Genomic DNA, 23,197 nt, shown 5'->3' on the forward strand with positions numbered 1-23,197 from the left:
CAGTTCCCGGTGGGGGTGGATGAACAGGACCCCGTGGTGTTGCGTCTGGATGAACAGGACCCCGATCGATCGAGCCGGTTGGGGCTGGATGAACAGGACCCCGTGGAGGGCTGGATGAACGGGACCACCCCGTGGAGGGCAGGATGAACAATAGACGGTGGAGGGCAGGATGAACAGTAGTCCGTGGTGGGGTGGTTGAACAGGAGCCCGTGGAGAGGGCTGGTTGAACAGTAGCCGGTGGAGTAGCGCACGGTGGAGGCTGGATGAACAGGAGCCCGTGGATGAACAGTCGCAGGTGGAGGATGGAGGAGGTCGATGGTGGATGAACAATAGCTCGTGGAGGCTGGAGGGGGGTCGACGGTGGAGATGAACAGTATCCCGTGGAGTCCCGTTTTGCGGTACGCCACACCCCTCCCGATGAACAGGACCCCCGTTTCGACCGTAGCGCTCCAACACATGTCCGTTTCGTCCGTTTTGCGGTACGCCACACCCCTCCCGATCAACAGGACCCCCGTTTCGACCGTAGGAGGTCCGTTTCCTCCATTTTGCGGTACGCCAGACCCCTCCCGATCAACAGGATCCCGTTTCGAACGTGGCCGGTCGAACACAAGGCCGTTTCCTCTATTCTGCGGTACGCGAGGCCTCGTTTCCATCGCCTGTTCCGTCCAAGCCCTCCCGATGAACACGACGCATTCCGTTGCCTCCCCATGAACACGACGACGATGCTGTTTCTCCGTTCTGACCCAGCAATGTACACGAGCCCTGGCCGTACGTATGCGCGAGTAGGCGTTCAAGACCCCGCCTGTATGTACACATACGTGGCCTATTTTCTTTCTTGCACCCTGGCCGCTGTACGTACGTGTACATGCTACGTGTGCGCCTCTACTACGACACATTCGCGCATCTACATCGACTAGTATGTACGTACACGTTCGCGACCAGAACGACAACGCTACATATGCTTCGACCAGGCGGGTCCCGACTGTCAGGCACTTCCTTGCCTGCGAAAATGTAGCTGGTGGGTCCCAGCAGTCAGGAGGGGCGAAATACGGTGGCTCGTCCGGTGGGTCCCCGCTGTCAGGTGGAGGAATAATTATTTTGCACGTAATAAGGAGGCACTTCCTTGCTGCGGCCGTGGAGCCAGCTGTCAGCCTCTCCACGTACAGTCCACGTCCCATGGAAGCCGTTCTTTGACCATGTTGACCACGCCGCGCCGAGAGCACCAGGGCGGTGGACGACGGCGAGGCCTAGGAAGGGGACAACGCGGAGCCGGGGAAGACACGACAGTGGATGCCCACGCGTAGAGGAGTATGAGGGCACTGGTTCGCTGCGGTGTGAGGCTGCCGTCGCCGCAGAGTAACAGGGGGTGTGGGTGTGTAGAGGGATGGCCTGGCCAGCGGTGGGAGTAGTAGGGTGCGGTGAGGCCTCTGCCGCATCGCAGCTGGCCACGGGAGGCAGGAGCACGAGGCACGACCGGCGCTGGTTTGGGCGGCTGGAGCAAGAAGACCAGAGGTTGAAGAAGCACTACGGCCGTTGGATGGACATCGTACGGTCACTGGAGCTAGACTCGTGCATATTGACTAAGTTGACAAAGCCCTCCATCCCCGTCAACTTAGTAGGCCCACAAGTCAGCCTCTCACCAAGGTGGGTCCCAGCTAGCACGGGGTATTCATTTTCTTGTGCGTAATAGGAGGCACTTTCGGTGGGTCCAAGCTGACAGCAGGGGGAATGTTTTTTTCGCGAAATACGGTGGCCCGTCGGGTGGGTCCCAACAGTCAGGGGTAAACGTTTTTTTGTGATATACTGGTGGGCGTTTGGTGGGTCCCTGTTGTCAGGTGGAGGAATAATTATTTTCCACGTAATAAGGAGGCACTTCCTTGCGGCTGCCGTGGACCCAACTGTCAGCCTCTCCACGTACAGTATTCTTCCGATGGAATTCGGTCGTTGACCACATTGACCACGCCGCACCGACAGCACCACGGCGGTGGACGACGGCGAGGCCTAGGAAGGGGACGGCGCGAAGCCGGGGAAGACGCAGCAGTGGATGCCCACGCGGAGAGGAGTACGAGGGTTCACTGGTTCGGCTGCGCTGCCATCGCCGCAGAATAAAAGGGGGTGTGGGTGAGTGGAGTGGAGGGATGGTCTGGCCAGCGGTGGGAGTAGTATGGGGGCGGTGAGGCCTCTGCGGCAGCACAACCGGCCACGGGAGGCAGGAGCATGCGGCACGACTGGCGCTGCTTTGGGCGGCTGGAGTAAGAAGACCAGAGGTTGAAGAAGCACTACGGCCGTTGGATGGACATCGTACGGTCATTCGAGCTAGAATCGTGCATATTGACTAAGTTGACAAAGCCCTTCGTCCCTATCAACTTAGTAGGCCCACTATACTGGGTCCCAGCTAGCAGGGGGAGTATTCATTTTTTGTGCGTAATAAGGAGGCACTTCCTTGTGTGCGAAGATATAGCTGGTGGGTCCAAGCTGTCAGCGGTGATAATGTTTTTTTTTTCACGAAATACAGAGGCCGTTTCGATGGGTCCCAGATGTCAGGTGGAGGAAATCATTATTTTGTGCGTAATAAGGAGGCATTTCCTTGTGTGCGGCCGTGGACCCAGCTATCAGCCTCTCCACGTACAATCCACTTCAGATGCATGTCGGTCGTTGACCATGCTGACCACGCCACGCCGAGAGCACCAGGGCGGTGGACGACGGCGAGGCCTAGGAAGGAAACGACACGGAGGCAGGGAAGACTCAGCCGTTGTTTTCGTTTCCCACGCGGAGGGGAGTACGACTGTACGAGGGTTTACTAGTTCGTCTGCCGTCGCCGGAGAATAACAGCAGGTGTGGGTGAGTAGAGGGATGGCTAAGCCAGTGATGGGAGTACGGTGGGGCGGTGAGGCCTGCGCGGCAGCACAGTTGGCCGCGGGAAGGAGGGAGCAGGCAGTCCCGCCGGCGCTTGTTTGAGCGGCTGGAGCAGGAAGAGCAGAGATTGAAGAAGCACGACGTCCGTTGGATGGACATCCAACAGTATACAGGCCATCTGTGGAAAGCCTCAAATCTGTGGAAAACAGCATACAACCCATCTGCCATTATTTCAAATAATTTACAGCCCATTTGCTAATTCTTACGGGTTTTTTGGAGCCCATATTCTTTATGTTAGCATTACAGCCCATATTGTGGCCACGGTTAAAAAATTATACGAAATTTGGCATATGTCGGTGCGGTCTAAACTGTTTTTAATCCCGAAATTTCGAGTCACATTCAGACTGATTTAAAAAAATGTATATCAATATAAAATCCAATAAATTGTCCACGCATAAAAATCAATGCAATTTAAAATCTCGAAATGAAAAAAAAGATATTTGAAAAATAATTGCCGGTTTGATGTGTTTTAAAAATGTACAGCCCATTTCTCATTACTGATAGGCCATTTTCCCGGCCAGCCGAATGAAGCTCTCCTCGTCTTGAAAGATTTGCAGCCCAACAGGCCTGATAAAGCGACTTACTTGACAAATCACAAAAGAACTGGGCTAGCCATTTTCAGAAAGAAAGAAAAAACTACTTGGCTGGTCTGTGGTAAACATAAAAGAAAAGGCTGTCTAGACAGGCCAGAGTGTCTCGCACAGCCCAGTTGACACCTTGCTTCTGTCTCAAAAACAAATTAGATAAATGCCACTCTAATTATGGCGATCCATAAAAATGCCACTGCAATTTCCAAACTTTGAAAAGTGCCGCTGCAATTTTTGCAAACTTTGAAAAACGCCACTGCAGTTTGCAAACTTTGAAAAACGCCACTCTAGACTTCGAAAAATGCCACTAGAAATGGCATTTTTCAAAGTTTGGAAATTGCAGTGGCATTTCTCGGATACACTAGATTTGGAGTGGCATTTATCAAATTAACCCAAAACAAAAATAACTGGGCGAGCTGCTGGGTCCCTGGTGTCCGCCGCTCGTTGTGCAATTCTCTCGTTTATTGACTACGTTGACAATGGCATGGGACCCAGATGTCAGAAATCCACTAGGAGGAGCCATTTTTTATTGGCTTGAAATAAGGAGGCAGTTGCTTGCGTACTGCCATGACCTTGGCGGGTCCCTGCTGTCATCCTCTCCACGTACAGTCATCTCCTGATTGTGTACGCGTCAACTTGCTAGGCCCACAAGTCAGCCTCTAAACCGTGGAGGACAAATACAACCCATTTAAAAAATAACGGCCCATTCCATATGTTCAAACGGAAAGTTCAACATTCAGAGCAAAGTAACAGGTCTGATCCACATATAGAGTACTGAACTTCCACATTGACAACCATCATAGCCAAGTTAACTATCTACTCCCACTAACACTCTAGTAGCGTACAAGTACTAACTTACTCTTAGCTAACTAGACGATGCTGGTCGCCATCTGTTGTCCATGCTAAACGCCGGCACCGGCGTCCTCCGCCTCGCCTCAGACTTGCCAGAGGTGCGATAGGGCGCGTTGCTCGTGCGCGTTGGCCCTTTCCATGCCGGCGTGGTCCACCGAAGCTTCAGCTTCCAAGCGGGAAACCCACTTGATGAGCTGGTAGTAAAAATCGGTGTTGCGAACACGTGCGTGCCCGACAGCCTCCAGGGCTATTTGTCGGGCGCCGGCCTCCACATAGTCGGCCCAGTCGCGGGCGCTCTGCTCGCGACTCAGAGCATCGGTGCGCTGCTACTCCATGTCCCGCTGGTGGTGCAAATCGGCGATATGCTGCTCCTCCGCCAGGCGGTTGCGTTCCAACAACTCCTGCTCCTCCGCCATGCAGTCACACTCCAACAACTCCTCGATCTCCGCATTGCCATCTAAAGATAGATAGAATGCCTCCTCCCTCCGTCTGGCTTCCGGTGAAAACCCGAACACTGGTTTTGGCGGTGACCGCCTCCGGCGTCGCCTACCATGGACGGGCGGGGGCATGGCGGACGTGGCGAGCGACATCGGGCCGGTCAGGGCTTATGAGGATATGGCGAGTTGGGTCACGGTGGCACCTGAGAAGGACGGGAAACAGTACTTATAGGCGGAAGGTAGCGCGACGGTCATCGGAATTCAATGCATAATGGCTTAGCGCGCCAGCTTGCCATGGAAAACTAGAGAAACTGAAATTATGACTATGCCGCCCCGTCCCTTCTGGGTCACACGCCGGCATGGCGGTCAAACGAGTGCACTCGAATCATCTCCCTCCTTGTCAATAATGATTCCACGGATTTAAAGCGTATCTTTTTTCGCATCAGTTAGATGCCTTAATTATGGCCGGCTGCATGCAGGCACTCAGAATCGCTCGCAGGCAGTACGCGAAGCAGCATGCAATGAGTCACAGCCGAGGGCACGCATGCAGCCACTTAAATCGCTGGAATTAATTAGGCTTAAACTTCTGCATGCCGTTAATTGTTGCCATGCCTTGGTCTTGCTGCTTTGCTCATGGGACTAATAAATCCCGGACGGAGGGAGTACCTTGGTTGGTGAGAGGTTTGAATTAAGCCCACAAACCGGAAAGGAGGTACTCCCTCCGTTTTTATTTAGTTCGCATATTAGCTTTGGTCAAAGTCAAGCTTTACAAACTTTGACCAAGTTTATATACAAAAATATTAAGATATACAATAACAAATCAACAACAAAAATATTAAGATATACAATAACAGATCATATACAAATATGTAGCTCCAAAAGCAGAGATCTAGAAAAAACATCTGTTCTTCCTACTAACATGGATGCTTCTCTTGGCCAAGATTCAGTACAGACTGAAAGACAACTTTGTTTGTGAAGTCTACAATTCCTCTTGCAAACGTAAGTGGTTTCACCAACAGCTGGAACCATGAGAATGAACCACACATGATGGAGGAACATCCACTGCAATATGATTTGGTCTTCTCTCGATCACACCGTGAGACTATTTTCGGAATACAAACTTTAACTTAGGCAAAATGATGCCCATTGTATAATCAGACCAAAGCAATGAAGCACCTAGTGTTGGCCAATAAATAGTACAATACTACTTTTCTGCAGTCCATGAAATGACTATCCAATCTTTCTGTGTCTATTTTCAAATGGCACTGCATGCAGTGACTATACTATTCTCTTGTGTAGTTCAACCAAAATTGCGGACACTTTGTTTGTTTGCCAAATAGCAACGGGCAGACATCTCTGTCTGCACAAATATCAAGCAGCTAGTAAACATATACCACACCTTGTTTTTTCGGTTTAAACATGTCTCTTCCGCTTAGCATCTGTCATGTTCTGCACTGGACAATCTGATACAGTTATGTTTTGCCCTGGACAATTTCATACTAAATTGATTTGCTGGTTCAGAGCAGAAATATAGCGCCTATTCTTCATCAGACCAAGGATATCCATGTTCGTAGTGATGGAAGAGGTGAAATCAATACAACCGAAATTGAGCATCCAATCATTGAATCCCGTCCCGCACCTCCAATGTAGGTCCACCCTGCCAATAAATTCACATGCAAACCACTAGTATTACTATCTAATGAAAGTACAAAAAGAGTAGCAAGATAGTAGCAAACCATGTACCTTCGTAATGAACAGCTCATAGTGCCACCAATTGGATATAAAGGTTTGGAAAAAAACATGCCCCTAATGTTGAACCAGTTGGACTTTTTGTGCAGTTCCACTAAAATCGAGCATCCCTGTTTGCATAGATATTGAAAGTGTGATTACTCTAAAAGTGGCACTAGTTGAAGCATAGACTCACAAACATAAGCATTCCAATTTCATAATGGGAAAAGGTAGCAAGACTGTTTCTAACCACCTATTTGAAGGAATAAATAAAGCAACATCGGCTGATGTCAGGAAGGCATACATAATGTTTTCTAAAAAACTGAGCCATTCCTGACCTTTCCTCTTCTTTTAAGCAAATTTTGTGCAGTTCTACTAAAATAAAATGCCATCACCACCTTGACAATTCAGTGACACTGTACAAAAGGAAATGACTTAACATTACATCATGATGCCAGGTATGTAGTCGACATGCATTAGAGACAAACATACAGACCTCCTCCAATAACATAATGAACATTAATTTTAACAAAGGTGTGACTAGATTTACCGGGATAATCTGAGTGAACTCTACACCCTTTGTTCCTTAATATAAGATGTTTTCGCGGTTCAATTTAAAGTACCCAAACGTCTAGTATTTAGAAAAAGAGGTAGTAGTTTTCTTGAGCACATATCTGGGAAAGCTTGCCACACTTTATTTATGTCCATACACTAATGCAACACCATTTGAATACTACAAATATACACTAATCCAGTGGCTAGTGCAACAGTAGAGTAGTTAGTTTATTACAGGGTACAGTACAATGGTTTTACTGAACAGATTTCAATAAACTCTAGCACTGGAAGGTTTCTATAAGAATTAACAATACAAAATGTAAAGGTAACAAGTTTCAACATTGGTATACTAGCTCTGCATGAGCATTAAACCAAATACAAAAGTCTGAAGGTAACTAGCATTATTAACTAATGACAGTATAAAAAAATTGCAAACCATGTACCTCCAAGGTAAATATCATTTCGAACTCAGGGGACCTTAAAAATTGCTATTCCAATCTTGATAATCGATCAAACATAAAAACTTGATCGAACGAATCAAGAGAACAGCCGAAGGAGGAGGTGCCCACTCTTGACCTTTCCTCTTGTCTTCATAATTGTCTGTGCAGTTTAACCAAAATAAAATGACATCAGCGCCTTGGCATTTTGGTGACACTGTACAAAAAAATTAACTTATCTCATAAAAGTGAGGTATGTAATCTATAAGCAATAATAGTGCAAAAATCTGAAGGTAGTAACAAGTTTCATCGTTGGTATACTGGCTGTGAAACAGCATTAGAATGCCTTAGCTGAAAAATCTTTAATACATCCACAATCAACAGCTAACCCTGAAATAATCTAGTGACATTAAATGGCATTGCTTAAATTTATCGGTGGCATTAGACTAAGAGCGGCATTAGTTAAATGTGGCATCACTTTAGCAGTAGCATTGCTTGACTTGACTGCTGGCGTTATACGAACAGCAAAAAAAGTGGCAATAAGAGCACGGGAGGCCCATTCGGACAGTGGGCGCACCAGTACGATGTACCTCCACGGACGCAGAGTGGTGAGGGAGGTATGGTTGCCCAGAGCAACAAATATCCAGGCAGCATATGTGGATTACGTCCCATTTTTGCTCTCTTTAGCCAACTTTTTCCTATGCGAGGACAACAAACCGATCGACCTAGTCATTCTCTATTGCGTTGTCATGCCTTTCTACCCTTCTTCAACCAAGAGACACGAGACCCGTTCCTTAGCTACTGATTTCCCCCTTTTCAACCTAGATGCGGGTTCGATGCCCACTCTCTTGGACAGTATAGTCTCCATTCCTTTCCTTATTCAACCCAGACATGGATTAGTCTGCATGAAGTAGGGTTTCCTTTAATAGTGCAAATTATGGTTTTCGTCTACGTGGCCAGCAGAGCAGAGGATAGCAAATTGGGAAGATGGTGGAGTGGAAAAAGATCCACATGCAACAACGTGGCGGATGGGGCAATAAAACAAGGTTATGGTTTGAAAAGAGGTAGTATACCCGAGGGTTGGCGGGAAGTGGCTTCGCTCGTGGTCGTCATCCTCCGCACACACTACGGCAGCGAGCTTGGGGACGGAGGCCATCCCGCACGGGCGCTAGGTCTGAGAGGACGGCCTTGTCGTCAATGCGTGACCTCGCTCACCGATGACGAGTGCGTCAACACTGCACGTCCTTTTCTTCCTCGGCGGATCTGTGACCACCGGTGAGGAGGGAGAGAGGGGCCGTCTTTTTTAGATCTGGAGAGAGGGTGGTAGTGTGAGAAGCAAGTGGGCAGCCCTTAGCAAGAAAGCGCTCAAGCTCCAGCCTATATATCTTTTTTATACTACTAGTACTGGAGGTGGAGTAGTGGTGGAGTAGTTTATATTTTCTCTGCGTACAGTACCAGTTAGTCGTGCTTCAAAACTGATCGGCACGCCATTAAAATAATAAAGGTCGATAACTAATGCGGCACCTCGGGCCAAAGCGGCCAGATCGCATTTTGCACAAGAAATTACACACCATGTTTCGTTGACGCGTGGTCCCGTTCCAACATATCAGTGAGACGACGGCGAGTAGTAGGAGTATTTCCGAACGGACGTGTAGGCCGGGGCGCCTCTTCGTGATCCGTGGCAAACTCACAACTGTCCACCGACTCTTCACCTTTCCCTCTTGATTTGGAACTGCTGTCGCACGCTCTTCCTCTCCCTCCTCCATTTTCCTTTAGCCCTTCACCCTTTCTTCTACCATTGTTCGATCGTCTTCTCCATGGAGGGAACAGGCTGGAAACGACCCCGTTATTCTTGCTCCGATCTGAAAGATGACGTGGTGGATGAACTCATTGATCGGTGCGACGTCATCACCTCGGCTAGCATGGCAGGTTCGTTCAAGCCCATTCTCGACTCAACTAATAACATCATTACAAAGAACCCAAGAGTCAAGGAGCAGTTTGATCTCCCCTATCTTCTTCGCCGTGACCCTGATGATGACTGGCGCCGACACGACGGAGGCCTCGCCCTTTGCAAGTTGATGCCTCTTGATAATGATACGTATGATGTTAAGATGCCATCGCTTGAGGGCAATGCTTGGGTGGGCACAAATGGAGATTGGGTTGTTTACATTGGGTCCAACTACGAGTGGGAACTTGTGAATGTGTACACTCGTCACCGGGTTCCACTTCCAAAAATCTCAGCACACTGCCCAGAGGTTGAGCACACCGGTAGTGTACGCACGTTCAAATACGATCATGGTGACTGTATTCCACGAAAGATAGCAATTTGTCGAGTTCCCAACCGCTCTTGGAACTACAGCGACTATGATGTTGTTGCTATCTTCGACAAGCTTGTTGCCTTCCTTGATGGTTTCACTCGGTGGATATTGCTCAAAAATCAGTTCCTGTACATGGATGAGTACTGTGATGCAATTCAATATGAGCGCCTTGTGTTTGCTGCCACCACTCGTGGCACTGTTTTTGCATGGCATCCTCATAGTTTCGGTACATTTGTCTTCCACTGTAATTATAATTGTTTCATCCACATGCATGCGGGTTAGCAAGTTTCCCTTTACTAATTAACCTTCTTCTTGTGTTTCCAAGGTCCTGTGAACATCCCACCACCTATACTTGAAAATTTTTATAACCAAGGGGGAGATGACGATGGTGATGATCATGAGCATGAGGACGAGCAGTGCCCATATACTCTGTGGCGCCTGGCAACTAATTCCGATGGATCACCTCTTCTTGTGTGTATACAACCCACTGATGATGTTACTGCTAAGGAAGCAGGTGTCTCCCATGGTCGCACTCTCCGGACCTATTCCAACACCCGTTGCATGGTATTCGGGATGGATACTAGTGTGCTAGCGCCAACTCCTTCTCCCTGGTACATAATTGATAGTCTTGGAGAAAAATCGCTCTTCCTTGGACAAAACTATCCGATGATGGTGAAAGGCTATCCAACTGCTGTTGACACATTCATGAGAAGCAACTGTGTCTATACCTCGGACATTTGTGTGGTTCCCTACCCTGGTAGGGATATAGTAGGCCGCTTCAGCCTTTATGATCAGTCCTACGTTGGTTTCCAGATCGACAATCGATGGCCCGTCCCAGAGAATCACTTGTGGTTCAAAGCAAGCTTTTCCAACACCGAGGAATGGTTGAGTTGAAGTTCATTTCATTGCTTGTTATTTGTTGTGTGGTGAAAACTTTAGTATTTATAATGTATCCTCCTTGTCGATGTGGGTTGATGACCTGTTGTATGTAATAAAATGATATGCGTGTGATAAACTTACTAAATTTATGAATGGCTTTCGAGTCGCTTCTCTGAGTGAGTGGTGCGACGAGGCAAAAAAATATTTTCCAAATACATAATTGTACGTGCATTGCAACAGGTTATCGGATGAGGCCAATCAACAATAGTAGTACACTATTTGTACTAGCTTCAGATGCTTCGCGCGTCGGGCGTGTGTTTTTACTGTAGCCATATGTTAATGTGTTCGCTGTACGTAACCATCACCTCGAATCCTCGATACTAGTACTATATAGTAGGAGTAAGTAGTAGGGAGTAGTAGGGTGGCATGGGCCAGAACAAGCATTCACGTCCAGGAGTACGGCACACGCCACCACCACGACATCCATCTGACACCATATTATTTCTTGGAGTCCGTGCTAGAGCAATCTCTTCAACCTCGTCGTTTCTCTAACTTCAGCCATCGCGCGGCGGGCGAGGTGGGGGTTTGCCGATAGTCGGTTTCCTTAACTGCGGTCCCACTTGTAAGGCCAACTCCAACGCATGACCCCAAACGCACCTCCGTTTTGCATGGACTCCAATGATAATTTTGACTAGAAAAGCAAGACCAAAGAAAACAAGAACCACAAGAATACATTTTACTACGCCTGTAAGTTGGATTAGTGCCTTCTCGATGCATTCATTGTTGATCTGTGGAGGCTCGATCTTGCATCTGTGCTAGCTAAAAGTGATAGAACATCTACTAAATTGCGCTCTATAAATATATGGATGTACTCTTCTTCCCAATAAAAAAATTTGCATCCATTCTACTCCCTCCATTGCACAATACATGCCTTCTATTTGTCAAAATATATATGCGTCTAGACATGTCTTAGTATATAGGTACATCCATTTTTGGACAAATGGAAGTCAAGTATTTTGGAACGGAGGGAGTACACAATAAATTTTTTAAGTTAGCACAACTAGTCTAATCCGAGAGCAGAACCGAAGATTTGGTCGGGTTCTTCCTCCTTTTGCCGACACGTGGGACATCTAGCATCCAGGTCATGTCATGAAAGAAAATAGAGTGGTAGTTGAAGCCACGAGATGTGCATCTTGGGTTAAACTGTAAATATAATCTTACTACTCTTGAGTAACTCCAAAAGCGGCCACCGAAGATCTTTATTGGATTTATTTTTCATCACCAGCACGTCGAGGTGAAAGATGTGCAGGTTTAGTGGGTCCTCTTGCGTTTTCACTGACATGTGGGGCCGCATGTGAGCAAACAGACGATGGGCTCCGCGCGTCCGCTGGCTGGCCGAGAAGAGAGATAGAGGAGGGCTGAGCACAGACTGCAGGAAATTTGTTCTACGTATCTCAATATAGGCTCGATATAGTGGGGTGGCATGGGCCATAACTCAGTAGCATTCACGTCTAGCAGTACAGCACACGCCACCCACATGAGTCCCATCCGACACCAATTTTCTTGGAGTTCGTGCTATAGCCATCTCTTCTCCCTCCTGTTTTCTCAGCCATCGCGCGGTGGGCGGGGTGGGGGTTTGCCGATAGTCGGTTTGCTCAACTGCGGTCCCACTTGTAAGTGAAAATGCAACACCACATGCATTCCTGCTTGAGCAGCGTGCCGGACCAACCGTGTGGGGGTGCGACACGAACACGGCAGGCTTTTCCTTTTGAACTCGTAACTTGTAAAATTTGGTTCTGCTCCATGGCGCGACCGATAGATAGAAAATAATGATTTTTCCTAGAGTAATGAGAAGTTTGGTTCTGGCGCCGTTCATGCATGGAGTACGTACGGAAATTATGAAGTTGATGCGAAAGGTAAGATAATTACTGTAGTATCATATACTACTACATGGATTTGACGGAAAGATAAAAATACATACGGATCCATCAACGTTCAACGACATCCTCATGCCCTAGTGCGCCGGGTCACCAACCGACGTGTGAGGAGCAGCGACATTGGCGGCGAGCTCAACGTGCTTCTGAACAGTGCCGTCCAAGGTTGCCTTGCGCTCCAAGAAGGCCTGCATCCTATCGTCCTCCTCTTGCATGTAGTAGTCCTTGTGGACGATTTGCGCGTAGACGTGGGTGATTATGTCGATGGTGTCTTGCTGCGCCAGGCGCTGCGCGACGAGCGCGACCTCAAGGTGGACATTCTCCGGCGCGATAGCGGGCAGTCGCAGGGCCACTAGTGCGTCGAAGAGGTTGTTACCATAGTGGCCGTTGAGGGTGGCGGGCATCGCAGAGCCTGGGCGCGTCGGCTGGAGGCTTACGTCAAAGTCGTCCGCAAGCTTCTTGACAACGGTGAACTTGTCGAGGAAACCGACGAGGACCTCATCGAACAAGGAGACGAAGCTGTCATCCAAGCGGCCCCTCGCCCTGGCGGCCTCAAGCAATACTACCTGGAGACGTTCCTTGGTGCCGGTGGATGTGGTAGTACTCCTAAATCCAGACGGTGGTGCTACTAGTACTAGTAGTAGTACTACCAATGTAGTAGTAGGAGTACTAGGACTGTACAACCCGTTGGTCAAATTATTACGTGCTGCTCCTCACAGTGAAGTGACAAGACCCTGCGCCGGAGATGACACCTGAGTATAGGCGCCGTGTTCGGCATACCATAGTCAGCCTCACCGTCTGCAGTCACTATCATCATGGCTGTAGAGCTAGCCTGCTTACAACTAGCCCTGTTCGACATAATTTCCCGTGCGTAGATGCCCGTGCATTGCATGGAACACCAAGATTGGGGGTGGACGGCTCCGGCAGCGGCCATCGCGCCAGATTTTTCCATGGCCTTCTACTCCTAGATGTGTACATGTGTGCTGGTGTGTGTTGTGTGCTGGGTGTGCGCGAGTGCGTCCTTCTGTGCATGCCGCCGCGCAGTGGTGAATTGTGTGCGAGTGCGTCCTTCGCGCGCAAGAAGTTTGTCCTCAATGCGCTCTCAATTTACTAGCTTGCGGGGTGCTACCCCGAGTGGTTTCAACTTTGTTTACTTCACCGCGTGTTAGATGGGCCTCTAGTTTACTTATTTTCACCCACTGCCACATGGGCCAGCACACGAAGATACAGAACACAAGCTGACAAGGCAACATGTGGATTGGTTGACCGGTCAACTAAACAATATACGGAGCTATACGCTGACACAGTGAGCGTATAATCCGTCGGTATAGAGAGTTCGAGTGAGAGGGGAGGCCCGTGAGAGATAGCAGAGAGAGAGAAAGAGCTACTCCCTCCGTTCGATAATGTAGTTCCAACATTTTTTTAAGTCAAACTTTTGAAACTTTGACCAAGTTTATAAAGAAATTACTTCTATCTACAATATGAAAGATAAATGATAGTATGAAGTAAGTACATGTTGTGATGAATCTAATGATCATTCCAGATGTAAATGTTTTTCTCCACATATACCTGGTCAAACGTTTCTGAGGTTTGACTTTTCAAAACATCCATATGCTTATGGACGTGACAGAGTCCCTAACAAGAGAGAGAGAGAGTGAGTGAAAAAAGTGTGTGTGCGTGTGTGAAAGAGACATGGACAACACACGATAAAAGTAGAGAAAAGTGTGTGTGTCTTATGCAAACATATCACACATGCATCTTCGACAGCGGAGGCAAGGTGAGGAGATAGTGTGTGGTTGTTTGGAACCGAGAGAGCAAGACCCCTAGCACGTGGCCAAGAGGGGTCTGACAAACAAGGGAGAGAGGTCGAGAGAGATGTACGGAGAAAATGCAGACATGGGGAGGAGAGAGTGTATGTTTGTCATAGAGAGATCCCCTGGAGATCGTGATGGGACTACATGGGTGGGAGATCGAGTGACAAGGTGTGTGCGCGATAGAAGATGCCCCGAGAGATATCAAGATAGACGTATGGATGGAAGGAGACAATACGTGTGTTCCTGTTGGCTAGTAAGAGATAATCATACTTAGGAGGGGGGGAGTGCTTGCACCTATGATGGATTGAGGGATTATGGTACTTAGGGGGTGCGTGTCACATGGATAGAGAACAAGGGCGGAGAGTGTTGGATGGGTCTATATGTATAGCGCGAGCAAGACATGTCTATGTGTGAACGAGGGAGATATAAGGCCAGTTTGGCTTGCGTCCTGAGCATCTTTTGCCTAGCCTGGGGTTGTGGCTGGATTTCATGCACGCTTGTTTGGTTGCTACCCTGTGAAAAAGAAAGCCCGATTGGCCTGGGTTCCCTTGCACTTTAATTATCCTGGTTGAACTCCAGACACTGCAAGTAGCCTGGCCCAGGCGACCGATTTCGAACGCCTGGTCGTGCCCGGTCGTGTGGCCACGAGGCTAACAACAACATGGATGGATATTAGCATTAAATAATTGATGCATGGATTGATTGATGGGACGTTGATGCTTTGCCTGGCCCAAGCATGAACCAAACGCTTCAGCACCACACAAGCCTGGCCAGGCAGAAATATTTTACATCTCACGTCCACACCAGGCAGTACCGGCCATCAAGGCATGAGGGTCGGGTCACGAACCAAACTGACCAATAAAGTTTGAGAGAGATTGAGGAGCCCCGATAAGGCTGAGTGGTGCGTCAGATAGCTAAGAGGGGGAAAGAGATATTCCATCCGCTCGATAATGCAGTGCATGTAAATTTTTTAGAAGTCAAACTTTGGAAACTTTGATCAGGTTTACGCAAATGTTATTTATATCTACAATACCAAAGATACATCATACAAAACTACATCTCATGGTGAATCTAATGACATATGTTTGCCATAATAGATGTAATTCTTTTTCTCCACGTACATGGTCAAACTTTGTGATGTTTGACTTTTCAATAAATCTATATGCTATGGACCGAGGAGAGTGCCTCAGTCGAGACAGATCAAGTGCATGTGAAGGAGAATGAGTAAGTGTGCAAAAAGAGTATGTGTGTGAAAGAGAAAGTGACAACAAACGATAAATTAGAGAGAGTGAGTGTGTTTTTTTGTTTCTTATGCGAACATATCATGCATGCATCTCCGAGATGGAAAAGCGAGGCGAGGAGATGCACAAAGATAGCTAGTGTGTGATTGTTTGCAACGGAGAGAGACACCCCTGTAGCACATGTCCAATAGAGGTGTGGCCAACAAGGAACAAAGGTCGAGAGGGGCACATGGATGGCATGGATGCATGAGGAGGGAGAGAGGTGTGTTTGTGATAGAGAGATCCCGTCGAGATCGTGAGGGGACTATATGGGTGGGAGATTGAGGGAGTGCGTGCGCGATAGAAAGATGCCCCGAGAGAAACCAAGATAGACCATGCACATGTTTCTGATGGAGACTAAGATTAGCTAGTCATATACATATAGGGGGGGACCGCGTGTGCCTACAATTCAATGAGAGACCATCATACTTGGCTAGCTGGGCATGAGATTGTGTGTGTGCGCATGTGAGATGGAGAGAGAACGAGGGGGAGAGATAGAGTTTTAGATGGGCCTATCGAGTGCGAGTGAGATATGCATGTGTATGTGTGACCCAGGTGGATGGAGAGTTTGAGAGAGGGGGGAAGAGCTCCGAGATGACATAGTGGTGCGTGAGAGAGTTATAGGCAAAGAGCCAGGGAATCTGTGTGCGTACGATGAGTGCACCCAAGACATCTAGCTTGGACTAGCTAGAGTATCATACATAGTGTGCGAGAGAGACCTATAGATGGTGTATATATGCATGCGAACTAGAAAGACCCCCCCCCCACACACACAAAGAGAGAGAGAGAGAGAGATGGAGAGAAAGGGAGAGGGACGAACAAGGTTTTTGTGTCGGATGTGTGCGACAGAATTGAAGATTGTCGGAGAGAGAGAGAGAGAACAGGAGTGCGGGAGAGGGGGAGGTCGCGTTTTATGCATCAAAGACTGATATAAACCATGTTTCGATATAAACTTGCATTCAAATATTTAAATTGGAGAACATGTTGTCTGCAATCCACACATGAACGGATATATGCGTATATCAAACAAGTTCATTAATTTGACTTTCAACATGTTCATGGAGTACTATAATACTGTACAACATGCTACTCGATTGAGGTGTTCAATTTTGGATTAAGTTCACTATTTTGACCTACTAAACGAGCTATTTCATTGAATCGAGATATTTCATTTTGGGTTTGATTCGCGTTTTTGAGTGGGTCAACTATTTGTCATATAGTAAATCGCTAGCAACGAGCATGTAAAAACACATTACTCCCGAGCATCATCTCTCCATCTAAAAAAGTAGTGGCAAGCGAATATTTCAAAATTTGATCCGAATCGACTTGGTAAGGTAGACGTGGATGCTCGTTCTCCCAAAATTTGAACAAACCGTTAAACATCCTCTCTGCTCGGTGGAATTCGCCCGAGCAAATAAATGGGAGACGCGAAATTACCGTCCTATGTGGGACACACATCAATTGGCCCGTTGTACATTGAGGGTAGGTTCGTAACATCATCAAAGCGCGCCTTCTCCTCAGCCGAAATGACATGTGCCGAATAATTCATAAACCATGGTCGGCAAAACACACTCTCCTTGCCCGGAAATAGCTCGCGCCCACTATTTCAAAACACGCTCTCCTCGCCCGAAATCTCTCGCGCCCACTATAGTTAAAAACACGCCCTCCTCGCCCAAAATCGCTCCCGCCCAGAGAAGCAAAGTTACTCTACTATCCCCGACCCTCAGTACACAGACCCAAGCCGAGAAGCCTATAGGCAAGGGTAGAACTGTAACTCCCGCTCCCATTTCAGACAAATGCGTCCGTAAGACATGGTTCCACTCCCCTCCCAATTTCCCCCGCCCGCCCCCATTCATACCTCGTGGGCGCCAAATCACCTTCTCCTCGGGAAGCTCCCTTCTCCCGAGCCGTGAAACCTCAGCCCCACCTCCATGGCACCCCCACCACACCAATTTCACAGCCGCCCTCCTCCCTAATGCCGGAGACACTGTCCATTTGCCCTCATGCACTGGGCCGTGCGCCTCTTACTCCGTGCTGCCTCGACGACGGTCGTGTGAACCATACCGGAGCCGATTCACCCCCGCCGTTGTTCACAGTGCCGGAGCGACTCCAACTTTGAATCCGTCCAGAGTCTCGGCGCTGCTTCGGCGTAGCCGTCGACCATCGCGACATCGCTCTTTCCCTGCCGCCGGTCGCCACTGCAACCGCGCCGGCCTCACCGACTCGGCAGCTGGACCTGCCTACTTCACCATGCCGCCAGATAGGTCATACCGTCATCTCAAATCACTTTATTTAGGCGTCAATTGTCTGAATTTTTATTCTGGGCCAATCGATTTGCAATGGGAAGCAGCACCCCTCGAGGCGGGGGAGCTCCTAGGCTGCCGGTTGGCTGGTGTCTAATGTAAGGGTGCGGGGCCGCAAAGTTCTCCGCGGAAGCAGCGCTTAGATGGCTATTTTTTAGAGTTGCGTGGGTTGAAGGTACTGCCACCGCCGGATCTGGATGACGGGGAGTCTTTGTGGATTGGCCCGGGGGCGGCGCAACCACGACAGTGCGGTGGGGCGGGGAGCGGGGTTTTGGTCAGGGCCACAGACGGCGGAGGCAGGCTACTCTACCGTTGGTCGCTGGCTCTTCAGGGAAGATTCTGAACAGTGTCAGCCGGGAGGCACAAGATGGCCAGCCATCCGGCGTAGATCGGACAGTACCAAAATAAAATAAAATCATGTGACCCCAATTTAGTCTTCAGTCAATAGACGTGTGACCACTCTCGTACCTTGCTGTTGATCTCTTAGTGTATTTCTTCAAATCAAAGAGATATGTCGTTCTTAACATTATGCGTTATCTGCATCTTCAGGCACACCGTCTTCCGACTCATCGCAGCTGCTCCAACAAGGGAAGCATACACCAGAAGGGAGCTATAGTCCCCACTCAACAGTTCACTGCATCGAATGCGCGTGCCCGACATGCGCAGCCACAACAACTGCAGGGCCATCCACAAGTCAGCACATGATGCTCACTCCTATGGATGGCAGCCAGATCGGTTGTACCCTCATCTTACTTGTGTTCAACATTTATGGCTTTGTTATTCATCTAAGCATGGAAAATAGATCATCACATTTCACTGTATATTCATGCTGATCTCTTACGGGTCTTGTTCAGGAGTTAATGCTGTTCCATAGTTCAGCTAAGATACTTGTTCTTTAGGTAACACTGTTCCATAGTTATCATCCATCAGCCAATGCTATCCCACAGGCTGGTGATTATAGTATTATACCACTTCTAGTATTTCCTATGTTGTTCTTTAATACTTTTGTGTGTCATCTAGTTAATCTCGAGTACAAACGATACATATTCTGTAGCTTACATCTGTGTTCTCCCTTTAGTTTATGAGACCTGTTGCTGCTAGTTAACCCCAGTCCCTACTATTTATGTCGTCTCCTACAGGCACTCATTACATAAATCTAACTACTAGTTGTCTTCCATGCATGTCAGATATAATTGCACACATTGATATATCCACAAGAACCTCACGGAGCAATGTAAAGGCCAATAAACTTGATGTCAATGATACCCAATATGATGGAACATGTAAAGGCAGTTCTTCAGAAGACTTGTAGAAAGATGATGAATCCTCTTCACCCCACAAGGTCCTTGCTCTAACTTGGCCTGTGATATGGGTACAACATGCATATAATGTCCTGGAGTGTATCTACTCTGTTACAATGCCACGTGCTTAGCATGCTAATCATGCATGTAAATATGTCATGCCTTCCTGTTTTCAGTACCTATTCCATTCATGATAACATGTTTTCAAATTTAAGTATTGTCATTCTACTCTATCGCAATGCCATCTGCTTCATTTGGACATCATGCTTCTGAATTTCTTATGCATTGTTATTCATCAGTATGTACTTCATCTGTCTACCATACCATGTTTTTTTACATTGAAGTGCTGTTCTAGTGGTCTGTTGCAATGCCATCTTATTTTCCCAATCATACACGTGTATGTTGCCTTAGTTATTTCTGTATGTATTCCGCTAGCATACAGTTTTACATTCAACTAGTGTTTTTTTGCTGTGTTGTCCTGTCGTATCCCTAGATCTTACACCATACTCCCTCCATCCAGATTACATGTTGCCGAAATGGATAAAAAAGGATGTATCTAGAACTGAAATACGCCTAGACCCATCCATTTTTTTCCGGATGGAGGGAATACATGTCAATATGTCATGCCTTTCTATTCTTCAGTACCTATTCCATCTCTCTGCTGCCGCATGTTTTATAATTAAAGCACCATTCTTCTAGACAAGGCATGCAAGGGGAAGATGACTATGTTAGGATCTGAAGGGTTACAAACAAGGCCTTTGCAAAAGATCCAAACACCAGGAGATAATAAACCAACTCCAGTTTTTAAAGATACTGCTCCAGCATAGAGAAACCCAACTCCTACTGATAATAAGCAGATTCCAGTGGCCAAAGAACTAGTCCGCTCCAGTCCAACAAAAATATGTCATCTCAATTCTAAGAAGTGTGTGCGTATCCTTGCATCATGAAATTTTATAGCATGCTGATCATATTTTCTACATGTTTCTTACCCATCTCTCTTTTAGAAAATAAGCTTAACAGATAGAAGATTTTCTGCAATGGTATCGTTTATGAGGAAAGATTCTTGCAGGAATTCTCTGTGCTCCAATGTAGATATAAGTACCTCTTGTATATCACTATATTTTTACATCAGCATGTATTTTGTTAATCGGCATGAATCAAACCTTTATCTGATCTAAATTTAGTTGTAGCAAAATGTATGATTAAAGGCCACAATGTTGATTTTTGCAAGGAAAACTGCCTGGTAGTTTTGCATCCTGAGCTGCATGAGTGTACTATCTCATATCAGTGGGTTTGAATACTTTGGTTCTGCAGTGGGTTTTTCAGTGTTTTTTACTGTGTTGTCCTGTCGTATCCCTAGCTCTTACATCATACTCCCTCCATCCGGATTAAATGTTGCAGAAATGGATAAAACTGGATGTATCTAGAACTGAAATACGCCTAGACCCATCCATTTATTTCCGGATGGAGTGAATACATGTCAATATGTCATGCCTTTCTATTCTTCAGTACCTATTCCATCTCTGCTGTAGCATGTTTTATAACTGAATCACCATTCTTCTATATAAGGCATGCAAGGGGAAGATGGCTATGTTAGAATCTGAAGGGTTACAAACCAGGTCTTTGCAAAAGATCCAAATGCTAGGAGATAATAAACCAACTCCATTTTTCATAGATACTGCTCCAGCACAGAGAAACCCAACTCCCACTGATAATAAGCAGATTCCAGTGGCCAAAGAACTAGTCCGCTCCAGTCCAGCAAAAGAATGTCAACTCCATTCTAAGAAGCGTGTGCGTATCCTCGCATCATGAAATTTTATAGCATTCTGATCATATTTTCTACATGTTTCTTACCCGTCTCTCTTTTAGAAAATAAGGTTAAACGATACAAGACTTCCTCCATTGGGATCATATTCGAGGAAAATATCTTGTGGGAATTCTCTATGCTCTAGTGCTGATGTAAGTACCCGTTGTATATCACTATATTTTTACATCAGCAGTATTTTGTTAATCGGCCTGAATCTAACCTTTATCTGATCTAAAATTAGTTGTAGCAAAATGTTAAAGGCGCCAATGTTGATTTTTGTAAGGAAAACTGCCTGGTAGTTTTGCGTACTGAGCTGCATGAATGTGCTATCTCATATCACACACATTACTGAATTGTAGTGCTTCTCTGGTTGCCCATTCATTCATTGTGTCAATGTTGCTTTCGTATTACCTTACCTGGCTGATGATAGCTGTGCCATATTGTGTTAATTTGGTGTAGGCTAGTTGCCCAAACATTTGTTGTGTCAATGTTGCTTTCCTATTATCTGACTTGGCCAATGATAGCAATGCTAGTGTGTTAATTTGGTGCAGGCTGCTAAAGATAAGAAGACAAACTCTAAAAACAGCAAGGCAACCCCATTGTTTCTTTCCAGTAAATCTAGGCCAGGTAATATGTCAATAACTCATGATTAATCTATTTGGTTCCCGTCCTAATTTAAGTTATGATGCAGTGGTTAAGACACTCTCCACTATCAATAATACAAGCCTGCCAAAATCGCCATCTGAATCTGTTCAGCATCCTCTATCTCGAATGCGACGGAATAAATGTATGTTTTTGAACCAATTAATGACTGAAGCAATGATGGAAATGGTGGATGAATCAGAGGTGCAGAGTCGTGCGACACAACAACTGATCAATGTTTTCAGAGACAGTGTGGCAAAGCAGCAAGAACTTGCCCACATGCTTATGGGCGTCATCTGTGCTGATGTTGCAAATTGTGACGTTGTAGATGGTTAGGTTCTGCTCATTTATTTGCGCTGGCATCAATCTTTGATTGCCCAGTGGATGTAATTTCCTGTAATATATTCTGGATGTGCAACGTTATTCCCTGTATGTCATACCTTTGCTCGTCGTAATGGGCTCAAATTATCTAATTTTGCCTAAAGACATGAACGAACTTTAGTGGGCCCATTAAGTTAATGGGCCGTTACTAGGCCGAAAGTTAATGGTCGGCCCTCTTACCTCCCGGGTCGGTAATAGGCCGACATCGAAGCGGGCAACAGGTGGCCCCAATTTATTTCACGGGCCGTTAACAAGCCGTTACTAAGTTTGGGCTACATATGGTCCAACTTTACTGTAGGCCTTTAGCAGGCCGAAAGAGACAGCGGGCTTGTATTGGACCATGAAGAGCATGGGCCGCTAAGAGGCCGAAAGTCAGGTCGTATTGTAAACGGCCCAACTGTGTTGTGGGCCTTTAGCAGGCCGAAAGAGAAACCGGGCTGGTATTGGACCATGAAAGGCATGGGCCGCTAAGAGGCCAAAACTAAGGTCCGACTACAAATGTCCCAACTCATTTATGGTCCGTTAACAGGCTGAAAGGCACACAGGGCCGGGAATTGGCCCAACACTTAAATGGGTCGCTAAAAGGCCAAAACTCAGGTCCGACTACAATTGGCCCAACTGATTTATGGGCCGTCAACAGGCTGAAAGTGACACCGGGCCAGAAATTGGCCCTACACTGAAATGGGCCGCTAAAAGGCCGAAAGTCAGGTCTGACTACAAATGGCCCATCAGATTTATGGGCCGTCAATAGGCTGAAAGACACACTGGGCCGGAAATTAGCCCAACATTTAAATGGGTCGCTAAAAGGCCGAAAGATGTACATCCCGAAAATTGGCCCATCCATTAAATGGGCCATTAACAGGCCGAAATCTCATCGGGCCGATATTGAGCCCAAATATATAGCGTGTTGTTAACGGGCTCGAACTGACGATGGGCTGCAATGGTGTCAAATCTTTAACAGGCCGAATTGGCACATCTCGTATGGGCCGTGGGCTTAAATGGACTTGACACAAGTAGGCCTTATAT

The sequence above is a fragment of the Triticum dicoccoides genome, chromosome 3A, assembly GCF_002162155.2.
Source record: "Triticum dicoccoides isolate Atlit2015 ecotype Zavitan chromosome 3A, WEW_v2.0, whole genome shotgun sequence".
Lineage (NCBI taxonomy): Eukaryota > Viridiplantae > Streptophyta > Magnoliopsida > Poales > Poaceae > Triticum > Triticum dicoccoides.